The sequence below is a fragment of the Hemicordylus capensis genome, chromosome 1, assembly GCF_027244095.1.
Source record: "Hemicordylus capensis ecotype Gifberg chromosome 1, rHemCap1.1.pri, whole genome shotgun sequence".
In the NCBI taxonomy this organism is placed as follows: domain Eukaryota; kingdom Metazoa; phylum Chordata; class Lepidosauria; order Squamata; family Cordylidae; genus Hemicordylus; species Hemicordylus capensis.
In genome coordinates this window covers 199,671,504-199,680,527 of record NC_069657.1, presented here as the reverse complement: position 1 = coordinate 199,680,527, position 9,024 = coordinate 199,671,504, and the positions used below count along the sequence as shown (strand labels likewise).

Sequence of the window (9,024 nt, the reverse complement as noted above, 5' to 3'; positions counted from 1 at the left end):
TGTCCAAAAGTGTAATCTTACCACATGAGGCATGTTGATTAGACCACATAAAACTTGAAGGAGAGAAAGATCTCCTTGAGGTAAGTGTGATCATCCTGAGTTTGTTTGACACAGCCACTGCCTTTTTACGGTTCCTGAACTCCTTTTGGGAGCCAGGAAAGCTTGCAAAGCAGTCAGTCCTATGTGTATTTCCTGTCTGTCACCTAGGTAACCAAAACCCTGCTCTTCCCCCTTTCTATCCTACCTCGTTAATGGCTATTCGATCAACCTTTAGTACCCGTAAACACTTTGGAAGGAACTGGTCAGACAACCCCAGGGAACTGTAAGTTGGAAATTCTATCCTTCCTTTACTAAGAAATAGCTGAATACTTAGAGTGCTTAAGTCATATTAGCATGGAGAATGGAAACTTGATAAGTTTCTTTGATTGGCTTTTGTTGTTTTTGCTGGAGTATGTAAGATACTGATTGGTCCAAATCACAGAGGGCGACTAATCCCCCTTTCCCCACCTACAATCCTGAAGGTGTTTTGCTATCAAAAGGTGGGTCTAATTTTCCAAGTGATTTAGTGCTCGCAACGGAAGAACTAAATCCGACTTGGTGTGTGACACATGGCTCTAGGTTAGGAGCGGCCCCAGTGGCCTGCGTTCAGGGCCATCTTGGTTTCTGTGAAATGGCCTAATACACGGACTTTCAGAATGGGCAAAAAAAAAATATGTGGGTCCTACCTTGGTAAGTCTATTATAGCCAAGCAGTAAAGAAATTGAAATACCTAAGTAGTGGGGGGGTGGGGTTTGAGGGGCGTACTTTTATGCTATTTCTGCTTGCTGCTTCTTTGTTTTAAAAAAACCCACCAAAAACCAAAACCCTAGCTTTATTTTAATAAGAGTTTTGTCTAAAAGAGATTTAATTTTGCACCCATACTTTACAAAACAGGCTGCCTAAATTACTTGGTAGTATGGTTTCTTGAAAAAAGCTTCCTACTCAAATGAGCATGGGCAACCCAGAACATTGGGTGAAGCAAACAGAATGGTCTGAGGCCTTTCCATGACGTATGTTTCTTTTGCGACATCCAAGTGGTCTTAACAAACAACCCAATGGTGACATTTATAGAGAAAGAGACCTTACGCACAGATTAAATGGTTAATGGGTAGGGGTGTGTGAAACAATTCAGATAAAAATGATTTGTACCCAAATCTGGCCAATTTGGGTGATGTGTAGACAAAATGAGTCACCCCTGTTCTCAATTGCCCAGATTCAGGTACAAAACAAATCATCCCCGATTCGTATCTGAAAAATTTGGCGATTTAAACCTCCATTTTGTGGTCAAAGTGGGTTGGGTGGTAGTGCCTAGTGGGTGGAAGATACTAACCAAATTTCAAAAAAAAAATGGGCAAAGGGGTGATTTTTAAAGAATTTTTGAAGTTTACACATCTTTAATCTTTTTTTCAGATGGAATAATGGGGGTTTCAGAAAATATATAGCTCCACATGGGGGGCACCAGGGTGGCCCAGAGTGGGTTGTTGTGCGTGGTAGTTCCCCAATGGGTTCAAGGAAGCCACCACTCAGATTTCAAAGAAATTGGGCAAAGGGGTGATTTTTAAATGATTTTTGAAGTTGTCATGTCTTTGGGGCAGATTTGGGGCAGAAAGGAGGTTTGGGGGGCAGAAGATTCAATGACAAACATTGAATCCACTCTCATTTGCTACTGGAGAATCTACTCTCAGAACACCTCAGAAAGAACAAAACCCAGAACCCCATGGGCTTGTGGGTTTGGGGGTGGTATGCACCTTATGTGCACTACACACCACATGCTCTGGGCCACCCTGGTGCCCCCCAAGTGGAGTTATGGGGCTGCTGAAATCCCCATTATTCCCTTTGGGGGGGAAGCTTAAAGACACACATCATTCAGAAATTATTTAAAAACCACCCCTTTCACCAATTTATTTGAAATCTGGATGGTAGTAGGCACCCATTGGGGCACTACCACCTGACCCACTCTTCTGGGCCTGTGCTGCCACCCTGGGGAGTTATAACTAAGGCTGCTGAAATCCCCATTATTTCCTATGGGAAAAAGCTTAAAGATGTGTAAACTTCAAAAATCATTTTAAAATCACCCCTTTCCCCAATTTCCTTGATATCTAGGTGGTAGCCACAACCCGCTCTGGGCCACCCTGGTGCCACCCCCCGGAGTTATTACTAAGGCTGCTGAAATCCCTATTATTCCCTATGGGGGAAAGCTTAATGACACACCAGCTTAAATTCTTTAAAAACCACTTTGCCCAATTTCTTTGAAATCTGGGTGGTAGATTCCTTGCACCCATTGGGCACTACTACCCATCACAACCCGCTCTGGGCCACCCTGGTGCCCCCTGCTGGGGAGTTATAACTAAGGCTGCTGAAATCCCCATTATTCCCTATGGGAAAAGCTTAAAGACTCGCCAACTTCAAAAATTCTTTTAAAATCACCTCTTTGCCCAGTTTCTTTGAAATTTGGGTGGTAGCTTCCACCCATTGGACACTGGCATCCACCCCACTCTTTTGGCGTCAGGACCCTTTTTTATCTGAATCAATTCAGATTCGGATTCAGAAAATTCAGGTACAAATCAAATCTGGGGTGATTCGGGGGGAGTGTCAGACCCAAAACAAATCGGGGGTGTTTTGATTCGGGTACAAATCAAAATGAAAAAAGTGATTTGTGCACACCCCTATTAATGGGCTTTACTGGGTGTTCTGCTTCCCTGGATGGATAAACACTCTGGAGTTTGAGGGTAGTCAACAAAATCAGGGATAATAATGATGCTGTGTTGTGATTTGGTTACTGGTTCTACACGTTAGGATAGTTTAGGTGATCAGAATTGGAGTAGGAGCAGCCTCCTCACACAAAATCGGCAAACGGGAGTGTGTACAGCTCCTGAATGAAGATTCAGGAGCTGTACACACTCCCGTTTGCCGATTTTGTGTGAGTTAAAACCAGGGTCAGCGTTGGCGACTGCGATTGTCTGCTAAGCAACAGCTGGGTTGGAGGGCTCCCTCCTACCCAGCTGCTGAACCCAGTTGCTGAATGAGGTAGGAGGGAAAGTCCCCCCACCCAACCGCTGCTTAGCAGATGAGCATGGACGGCGCCTCTGACTTTGGTTTTAATTTGCACATGATCAGCAAATGGGAGTGTTCACAGCTCCTGAATTCCAAATTAGGGGTAGTTTATCCAGACTATGGGAAACATCTATATCAGGGCAGCAGAGATATAGGAAGATGCTGAAAGACATCATTTCATACTGCGCAGGAGATAGCAAAGGTCAACCCCTCCAGTATTTTACCAAAGATAACCACAGGGCTCTGTGGTCGCCAGGAGTTGACACCGATTCAATGACAGAACTTTATTTTACTTTATTCCACCCTAATTATGATGGTGTGAACTGCCTTGCTGTCTTTCAATTTGTCTTCTGATATTCTGAACTTTTTAAAAAAAGTTCGCCATCATTTCCACTGTTGAAGCCAACAGATATTTATTAATGCCTTAGGACCAGGGTTCTCAGAGTGTAAACTGCATGGATGGTTCCTAGGAGAGGCATGCGCTCTCCCTTGTTCCTTCAACCCAGAATTGTTAATGTTTTTGTAGAGGGTAACTCTGGTTCCCTCAACTTCCATTTTTGGGTTAGCATACTAAGAAAAATGACTTGACTTGCTACTTATTGTGCTGATTGGTAGTGCTGGGATTATATCTACAGTGGGGGCAAACTGGGCAATGCCTTATCTTTTACAGAATAACTCCCTTTGGTAACTTGAAAGATAGTTTCCTTTCCTTTCCATAAAGATGCAAGGTCACTTTGCCTCGGATGAGTGAGTTCTGACAGCTGAGTCGTCCTTGTTTTGTAGTTAGGTGTAAGGAGCCCCAAACTATTTGTTTCTTGATTTGTGGACAAAGTTTAAGGCTTCTGCTTTAGTGGAAGAAAAGGTTGTAACAGTCGGCTCTTCATTCTTTCGTAAATTAGCTTCAAAGATGTGTATAAAACTGTGTGGGATGGCTGCCCGACACATGCATTTTTGTCCAGTGCTATCCTTTTCATGTTTACTCAGAAGTAAGTCCTATTGTGTTAACTAGGGCTTGCTCCTAGGAAAGTGTGCATAGGACCGTGGTCTTAAAAATTCACGATGGATTCCTTCCCTGAAACTAGGAACCTGGCATAGAAATGGCCTGATTCGGCAAACTGTGCAGCCAGCTAGATGCCATTATCAGATGTGGAAAATTAAACTTACAAAGCAGTGCCATAGCCTGCAGTGGCAAAGTCGGTCATTATCCTGATACTCACCTGATGAATTATGGCCTGTATGACAAATGTAGCACATTCACAGTCTACAGGTTGTAGTGTTATTTGGCAACAAATAGCTGGTCTGTGCTGATGTAATTATGGGCCTGGGATAGACAGAAGTGTCGTGCCTTTTTGACTGCCATTGACTGAGGTGGTTTGATATCGCGATGGAATGATGTGGACTTAGGCCAGGCACCGACAAGATATTCTGGGGCAAACCGGGGTGGGCGGGGGGAAGTGGGCAGGTACCTGGATTGAGATTAAATCTATTAAATTCAATGGGGCTTACACCCAGGTAAATGGGTATGGGTATAGGATTGCAGCATCCCCACCCCACCCCCTGCTGGAAGTCCTACAGACACCCATGCCTGAACTGAAATTACAAGGGAAATGAGCAACGTTTTCTTGAGTTATACTATCTCTATGCTATGTATCATGAGCTTGTAAATGAGTCCTTTTGGGTGCAAACTCACGGAGAGTTTCCTTTCAAGTTTGCAGGAGCCCTCCCTGGCACAAATCCCTCCCTTGCTGGCCAATCATTAAAGCCACCCTTATTGGTGCTGAATCCCATATTGGTGCATGCTTGCATGATTCCACAAAAAGTAACTCTTCATATACTACAGAAAGACCAGATGAGAATTAATCTTCAACCTTAGATTGTTTAAATCAATATCATACATTTGGAAGAGCTCTTTGGGCTGGTATTCAACAGTTTGAGTTCCCCTGGCATACATTTCATTTAATTAGTATTTTGTTTTAATTGTGTTTTATTTTTAGGTATTGTTCCATAGCCGAGGCTTCCTGAAAGTGTGGGCTAAAAGCCAAACTGCCTGTGCATGTAAATTCTGGTTTGGAGAATGAGCTTGAAAATGCAAGCGCATATATCTAGAATAATCTCTCAATGAAAAGCTATTTGTGGGTCATGCCTCCTTTAGCCCCCTGTTACTCTCCAGTAACTTATTGCTATTTGATTCATGTGCACTTACTTCTGGCTTTCTTCATTTCTGAAATAATCACTATACTGTGGCTAAATTTATTCAGTCATATTATGTCGGGTCATACAGCTGACTGCAGAACTGATCTTAATAATTAGACTTTCTGCTGTTTGCCTGGAAACGTATGTAATTTGTTATCATTGGCTAATCATATTTTACTGTTGCTGGATTCTAATTTCTGTAGTTAGCTCTGGAGAAGAAATTTGGTATGGACTTGAAAGCAATCCTTCCTGGAGAGCCATGACAACAACATGTAGGGCTTTTGGAGGGGGCCTTTTGCCCTTGGGATTCTCCCCCTTCACAATTATATTATTTATCATATCAAGGAAATAGAATAGATGCATGGCATCTATTGGTCTTGACTGAAGGTGGCAGGGAAATGTGGTGAAAATTACCAGTTTCAGTAGGAGGTGGACAAGTGATTTGGCCTATAAAGATTCACAGAAAGCTCAAAGGCCTGCACTTCGATCTCTTCAAGACTAAATTGCAAGAAATAATAATATTTAAAGGATTTTGCAGTACTTAATTGTTAGATACTTCATAATAATAAATGACATTATTAGACAACAGTGTCAGAATTCCGCAGACAGAATCAGATGATTAGCACTTGCAAGGTTCTTCTGTACTATATTGATCAACTCATAGGGTCTCTACGTAATCCACCTTGTAACGCTTACTTATTATCTCACGTAAAATAACACTAAAAATGAATGTGGGATTTGTTTGTCTTTTCCTTTTAAACTATATGCAAGCTCAGAGGGCTGTCAGAAACCAGAGCTCTACATTTGCAGATTGCTAAAGGCTTACAATCTAAGAAACTATCGGTATGAATTAGTTGGGTAGCCACCCTGAAACCTCTGTTTAAAGCTAGTTTTGCCATTTTTACATCTCTTACTTTTTTGAGCATTTTATCACTGTAAAAAGTATATCTGTAGCAAATTTTATCAATAACTTCCACAATTTTGAAGACTTCTCTTATGTCACCTCCCTGTCTCTTATTTTCCAGGGAGAATAAGCTCTACTCCTTTAACCTTTCTTCATAACTTAGATTTTAGAGACCTGATATTATCTTTGTTGCCCTGTGCTGCCTCCCCTGCAAAGCAATAATATCCATCCCGTGATACAGTGACCACCCCTGTAGAGAGGTCTAGATAGGCTCCAGCTAATAAGGTTCTTAAGCAGTACCCCGCTCACCTCTTGGTTAGCGTTGTATCCCCCTGCTAATACAGCTCGAGACCATGTTTGCCTCTCTTTCTGCTGCTGTGCACTAGGTTGATGGTTTTAATGATTTTTCTACAATAACTCCCCAAAGCAGGCAGCTACAATTGGATTTGCCACTTGGGAAAGGACAAGGCCATATCAAAACTAGGGAATTTGTGCCAAGCAATCCTGGGTATAAAGGAAATGCTGCCGTTAAAAGGTTCTGATAAATGATTGCATTGTTGCTTTTTGTTAAAATAGCTCATCAGCAGTATTCCCTCTAAGGCATGTGCACATGTGCCTGCTCCCAAGTTTTTTTGATGTCCGCTCAGTTAATTTTAGATTCTGCTCAGGTTGAATCAGGAATGCCCCATTCTGAGTGCAGGTGTGCACATGCTACCTTGATACTGCCTCCCAGAACAAAAGTCATTCTGTACACAGATGAAAAAAATTTAGAGACAACACTGCTCATCAATGAACTAGACTTCTGCTCTGGGCAGGATTTCTAGATGCAGTTTAATACATTTCCTTCATTCGTGCTTGATATTATGGCAGCCAACTTAAGATGGGCATCTGTCACACAGTGGCTGCTGCTGAAGTTCAGCAAGGACGTCTTCATGATGGAGATGCTTAGCTTCCAGGTTCATCTGAGGTGAGCAACTAAAAAACCAACAACAACAACAACAACAACAACAACAACAAACCCAGCAAAGAACTGTTTGAATCTGTTGAACTGCAGAAGCAGGCAGTGATTAAAGTACTTAAGAGATCAGAAATAACTCTGCTCTTTAATTTAAGAAATAATTCTTTGTGCTTTAATCCACTTGTGGAATTCTCTGCCACAAGATGTGGTGACAGCCAACAACCTGGATGGCTTTAAGAAGGGTTTGGATAACTTCATGGAGGAGAGGTCTATCAATGGCTACTAGTTGGAGGGCTGTGGGCCACCTCAAGCCTCAGAGGCAGGATGCCTCTGAGTACCAGTTGCAGGGGAGTAACAGCAGAAGAGAGGGCATGTCCTCAACTCCTGCCTGTGGCTTCCACCGGCATCTGGTGGGCCACTGTGCGAAACAGGATGCTGGACTAGATGGGCCTTGGGCCTGATCCAGCAGGCCTGTTCTTATGTTCTTAATTGTCCTTCAAGTCCAGACATGTTTGATGGGTCTCAGTCAGAATGTGCTGATCATATATTCCTGAAACTTGTGGAGAAGGACACAGAGGAACTATGCACAATCACAGACTCTTTCTGAACTCTGGGTGGTAAGTGTCTTGGAGCTCTTAAAACCGTTGATCTTTTAATTGGAATTTAAAGAGAGTGCATAGTTGTCAGGAAAAGGTTTTATGGGGGGTGTCTGTTCTATAAGCATACTAGTATACAAAGAAAACCTGTTACTGCAAAGAGCTCCCAGAAATTGATGCCCTGTCTGCCTTCAGTTGGTGAGAGAATTATTTATTCATAATAATGTAAGTGTATCACAGTTGTTTTTAACAGCATCAAATCAAGCATGATTCACAGCAAGCAAATTGTTTAATAGCCTCTGGGGGAAAACACTGTTGGTGTGAAGAACCATTCCTATCGGCAGGATGCTTTCTCCTATTTATTATATATTTAAACCACTTTCTAGCCCACTTTCTAGAGCTCAGGGTGGCACACAATAACAAAAAGAATCAAGAAAAATAATTCAATACTAAAAACAAATAGACAATGGGCAAAAAGATCAGGACCAACAAAAAACCAAACCAGACATCTAAACCAAAGGCCGAATGGAAGAGATGTAGTTTGCACCTTCTTCAGAAAGCCAACAGGGAGAGGGAATTGTAGATTTGCGAGGAGTGCTCATTCCAGAGCTTCAGGACAATTGATGGAAGCAAGGCCTAAAATAATGATTGAAACTGGTGCAGAGGACAGCATAAGGAAGGACAGCCTCTGAGATATGAGGAGCCATGAAGGGTTTTAAAAGTAAGCATCAACACTTTGATATGGAAGCACACCGGCATCCATTGCAGTTGGAATGAGACTGACTGAATATGTTTGCACCATCTCACATCCACCAAGAGATTCACGGCAGCATTTTGTACTCAGTGACGGCACAAATTGTCTTCCAGGGCAAGCCCCCACATAGAGTACATTATAGTAGCCAAGTCTGGGGATTATAAAAGCCTATTTTAGCGTTGCAAAGTTCCTCTATGTCCAAGAAGATGGTACAGACTCTGCTTGAAAAAAAGGTGTCCATGTTAGAGTGGGCTTAGTGATTTTATCAGGAAAGAGCTGAGCAAAAAGGGCACAGCAAGTAAGCTAGTGATCACTCACCTTCTGGTGGAGAATACGTAGGGGCCCTAAGACTTCTCACCACTCCAAAGAGCTCCTTTGGTCATGATCTAGCTGACACAATGGTGGTGGATAAGAAAGATTTGGCCGCCATCTTCACTGATACCTCATCAGCCTACCAAGGCACGCTGTGGCATGCTCAAGTCTCTCAGCACTGTCACTCAGAAACCAGTCCATGTCATCCGTCTTC

At 42.6% G+C, this 9,024-nt stretch overlaps 1 long non-coding RNA gene across 1 annotated transcript in view; it reads left to right on the top strand.

Moving 5' to 3' along the window:
* Positions 1 to 253: 253 nt before the first annotated feature.
* Positions 254 to 9,024, top strand: part of LOC128340068 (uncharacterized) — a 55,304-nt gene continuing 46,533 nt past the window's right edge. The window contains exon 1 of the long non-coding RNA XR_008313441.1: positions 254 to 322. This is a non-coding gene — a long non-coding RNA (uncharacterized LOC128340068). The remainder of the gene's footprint in view (positions 323 to 9,024) is intronic.